Genomic DNA, 5,036 nt, shown 5'->3' on the forward strand with positions numbered 1-5,036 from the left:
CCCAACCGTGGGGAAAGGGCCGATGGGCTGGCAGCTTCTTGCCCTGAAAAATCACCAGAGGTGGAGGTGGAGAAGTGTGTGTGTGTGCACACATTTGTAGGTGAGAAGAGGTGTTGTGCCGTGTGGAAGTCCTGCCTTATGTCAGCTGGGATACTGACAACTTAAATCAGATTTAGAAAGAAAGGAAAAGAGCCACATTTGCTGTAACAAAGGGGGAGCTTTGTGCACTTTAATTAATTTATAATTACACATTTCTGCCTTATATCTCCTTGACATGAGGCTCAAAAGAATGATTCTGTATGCATGTTTGCCTGTGTAGCTGCAGACGGTCTCCGCAAACTTCCCCAGCCCCCTTCCTTCTATGGACCTCTGAACCTCACCAACATGTGGGTCAGCCTCTGAGAAAGGCAGAACTGAATTAGTTTGATTTCTGGACAAAATCTTACAGTTTTTACACAGAATCCCCCTGTTATCTCTGTAAAAGTTCATACTTCTGTGCATGAGATGGCAAGGGACACATAACTTCTTCCACAACCCCCAGTGACAAGCTTGCATATTTTCTCTCAGACAACACAAGACGCTTCCCACTGGGACGTACTCTGTACGGGGTAGTAAATCGCACTGCAAAACCTCAGACATCCTTATCACTCGCTTACAGGACCTGCCTGGCATTGCTCGGGTCACTTGTGGGTCTGAAAGCTTTTGTTTGTGTATGGTTTTCAGACACCAGACAGCTCGTGGGCAGAGATAGGACTGGGAGATATAGGGAGATTCTTGTGATGCTCAGGCTTATGTGATGCTTTTTAATTAAATTTGGAGCATCTGGTCTTGGTTGTAAGCTGGGGTCTTACTAGGCTGTGCCCCTTTCTGAGCCTCTCCCTGGGGGTAGACTCCGGAGACCCCCAGGGGAGGAGAAACCCTGCTGGGAGGAGGTTGATAAAACCCCAGGATGGATTTTGGGGAGAAGATGGGGTGAACATGAAGAACCTCCTTCCCACTTCAACAGGCTCTTGTGTTGGCTCAGGCCACCCAGCTTCATAGCCTGGCCTCCTGCCGCAAGACATTGCCTGTGCCTCCTCGGCTCCAAAACGGGGCTCTTTGGAGAGGTGTTTCCTGGCGGTGGCTTGAAATCCCGATGGGACGGCTGGGCATCCGTGGCCCAAAAGGTGGAGGGACCTGTGCGAGGGTAGGAAAGGTGGGGTGCAAGCAGGGAGAGGTTCCTCCGAGGCAGCGTTGGTGCATCTCCTCCGTGGATGCAAGTCATTGCCGCCATCTAGTGACACGCTCTGGGGTGAGACCTGAAATTCTGGGGGGACTCGCGCAGGGAATAATTGACTTCTCACTGCTGTATGTGCCTTTCTGCTTCCTCAGTCCTCGCCATACTTTGGGATGCCTTAGGTGGGTGGAGAGGCTGAGAAAATTCCATCTGGAGGGATGAAAACTGATGCAGTACAAAAAAAAAAATTTGGAAAAATCTGACAGCAACCGTAGCTGGGGTTTGCAAATACAGCTGATTTCTGACATGTGGGTCCAAAGAGTATGAACTGCTCAGGAACGGTCCAAAGTGGAAGTGCAAATCCCAGCAGCAATATGGAGGCACTGAGTAAGGTCAATTAAAGGTTATTACTTATTCCAGCTCTTGATCTGTTGTTACAGTGGATGAGCCCTGACAGGCTGGCGTGCAGCAGCACTGGCACTCTCTTCCTCTCCTTTCTTTTAAAACTCAAAATAATATTAGAGAAATGCTGCCCTAAACTTGAATGCATGGAAATTGCAGGGTTGAGCATGGGAATGCTGCCCAGTTGTGTAGGGATGGGGTCAGGAAAGCCACAGTGTGGCTGGAGTTGAACTTGGCAAGGGATGCAAAGTATAATAAGAAGGTATGTCAGCCAGAAAAGGAAGGTCAAAGAAAGCGTACCCCATGATGAGCAAGACTGGCAGACTAGTAACAACAGATGAGGAGATGACTGAGGTACTCAATGACTTCTTTGCCTCAGTCTTCACTGGCAGTCTTCACTTCTCTTCCCACACCTTTCAAGGGGACTGGCTGCAAGACAGGGACTGGAGGAGCAAAGTCCCTCCCACTGTAAGAGAAGATCAGGTCTGAAACCACCTGAGGAACCTGAAGATGCACAAGTCTATGGGACCTGACGAGATGCATCCCAGAGTCCTGAGGGAATTGGCTGATGTAGTTCCAAGCCACTCTCCATGGTATTTGAAAAGTCCTGGCAGTCAGGTGAAGTCCCTGGAGACTGGAAAAGTACTCAGAGGGCTGGAACAGCTCTGCTGTGAGGTCAGGCTGGGAGAGTTGGGGTTGTTCAGCCTGGAAAAGAGAAGGCTCCGGGGAGACCTTATCACAGTCTTCCATACTTAGATGGGGTTTACAAAGAAAGATGGGGACAGACATTTTAGCAGGGCCTGTTGCAATAGGACAAGGGGTGACAGTTTTAAACTAAAAAAAGAGTAGATTCAGACTAGATAGAAGGAAGAAATGTTTCACACTGAGGTTGGTGAAACCCTGGCCCAGGTTGCCCAGAGAGGTGGTAGATGCCCCATCCCTGGAAACATCCCAGGTCAGGCTGGACGGGGCTCTGAGCAACCTGATCTAGTTGAAGATGTCCCTGCTCACTGCAGAGGGGTTGGACTAGGTGGCCTTTGAAGGTCCTTTCCAACCCAAACTCTTCTAGGATTCTATGATTCTATGAAAAGCCCTCCCACACTGTCGTCCCGGTGTGTCTCCCAGGTGCTTCCCCTGTATTCTGTGCTCACCTATGGCTGCCACATAAGCAGTCCCTGCCATCACGGCATTAACTGATGACCTCATTAGCGAGGGTCATCACTGCTGATAGGCCCAGGGCATAGATAAAGCTGTGACAACAGCCCTGCTGCTATTTCTGTCTGCAAATGCAGAGGAATGGGTATCCTGGTATAACCTATTTTTTTGCAGGGTTCCTGCATGCACCCTGGAGGGATGTAATGCTAAAGGGTTCATCAATCTCATCATAAGCTCTTCACTTGAAGGAAAAAAACCCCTAAATTAGATGAATCAGTGAAGTCATCTCAGACAGCTACTGCACACTTTAAAACAGTTAGAGATATGGTAAGTAAATGCCCAGAGGCATAAAGTCCCATGGTGGTGGGAGTAGGTGAGGTCCCATTGGGGTGTGTTGGGTGACCCATGTGGAAATGATCAGATGCGCAGCGGTGGTAACAAATTATTGCGTTGGTAATAAAAACTATCAACTTGTGCAGCTTTTCCTAGGGATTTGATCCTTTCCTTGTTCTAGCCTAAATTTGAGCTGGGCTCAAAGCATGTTCTGCCTCCGTGTGGGCAGAGACTGCTGCAAGGAAGGAAAAAGCAGAATTCGCCTTGGCACACTGTTGTGGGAGAGGGAGGAGGTTAGAGTAGAGGAGGCAAATCACCTGACCTGCAGCTTTTACTATTTTCTTTATTTCTAATATTTTACTGTTTTGTCCAGAGATGTTGCTTGAAGTTTTTGGTGTCAGCTACCACTGGAGTATGATGGGGAGCTAATGCTCCGTTTTGGGGCCATTGGCCACCTGCCTCAGCTGGCCAGGTGATCGTGGAGGCTTTCGGTGACTCCAGCGATGGCCCTCCAGCAGGTTTCACCATTGATTTAAACCTGAGCCATCCCTGAAGAACAAGGTCCAGCCCTGCTGCCTGTTTTTCCCAGCACCTTGTGAAAGGACCTGGATGCACATCTGGGATGGGGACGTACCTCCATTACAGGGTCAGCACCCTACTACATGCCAATGTGCCATGAGGACCCGGTGGCTGCGGGTACGCAGAGGACCCTGGGGCCACAGCAGGTTTGGGTAGCTCAGGCTTCATCTTTGCCATGTAATGAGAAACATTAGGCACAGAGATCTCCCTATGGTGGGGACATGCAGGCTGGGTGGGTGATAGAATTTACGTAATTATAGACAAGTAGCTCTCTTTCCAGCTGATTTCCTAGAGGTGGTCAGAAAACGGAGACTAGTAACAGTGCTCTGGCCCACTGGGTAAGCTCAGCTATATTATTGAAAAGCTGCTGTTTGCTTCCTGCTCTGCTACAGCTGCCCTGTTCGACCTTGAGCAACACCATCACAGGCAACTTTGCCCAGAACCTGAAATTTAGCTTCTGCCTCCTGCTGAGGAGCTTGCAGAAGCAAGTGTGTTGTGGATGTTGGGTGTAGAAGCGCCCATTTCCACATCGGTGCTCAGGGCAAGGACTGGACCACTCTCCACCAGAGACTTTTCTCCGGGCTCCAGTTACTCACCAGAGTTAGAGAGGCAATGTGTGTTGGGTTGGATGCCGATGCTTTGGCACGCGGTGTGTCCCTTACTGCAGACGTGGGCTTCCTGACTTATGGCTGGCTGTTATCAGCCATCCTCCATACCGCTGCACCTTGCCTTCCTGGGCTGAGTCCCCGGACACGCTCCAGCAGCACACGCTGCGCTGCACCCCGGGTCCGCGCAGCCACCGGTCCTGTGCGGAGCTTGCCCTTCAGAAAATACTTATTATTTATTAAACTGAAAAGTAAGAAGAGGGATGCACAGCCCTTCCCTGCAAAGGAGAACTGTGCTTTTTGCACAGCCTCGCACATGTCCCCTCTCCCTCCTGTGCCTCGGTTTCCCCATCGGTGGGACGGGGCTGTTAGGACACTCCAGCCTCGCAGGCTGAGCACTTGGCTTTGCACAGCTGGATTACAGACTGATTTTCTTTGGAAGGGACCTCTGGAGCTTTCTGACCCTGCTTTAAGCAGATTCAATCTCAAATTTAAATCCAACCTTACAGTTAAATCAGGTGGCTCAGCGCTTCCCCAGTTGAATTTTGAGTTTCTCTGGGCTTATAGTGGAGACAACCAGCTCTCCACGCCCCTCACAGTTAAAAACTGTCTCCTAATATTTAACTAGATTTCTCCCCAGCTGCAGCTCAGGCCTGCTGCCCCTTGTCCCGATGCACGGCACCACCAGGAGCAGCTCAGCTCCATCTTTCCCACATATCCCCCTTTCCAGGCTCGGTGCCGGGTGG

The sequence above is a fragment of the Phaethon lepturus genome, unplaced genomic scaffold (assembly GCF_000687285.1).
Source record: "Phaethon lepturus isolate BGI_N335 unplaced genomic scaffold, ASM68728v1 scaffold20167, whole genome shotgun sequence".
Lineage (NCBI taxonomy): Eukaryota > Metazoa > Chordata > Aves > Phaethontiformes > Phaethontidae > Phaethon > Phaethon lepturus.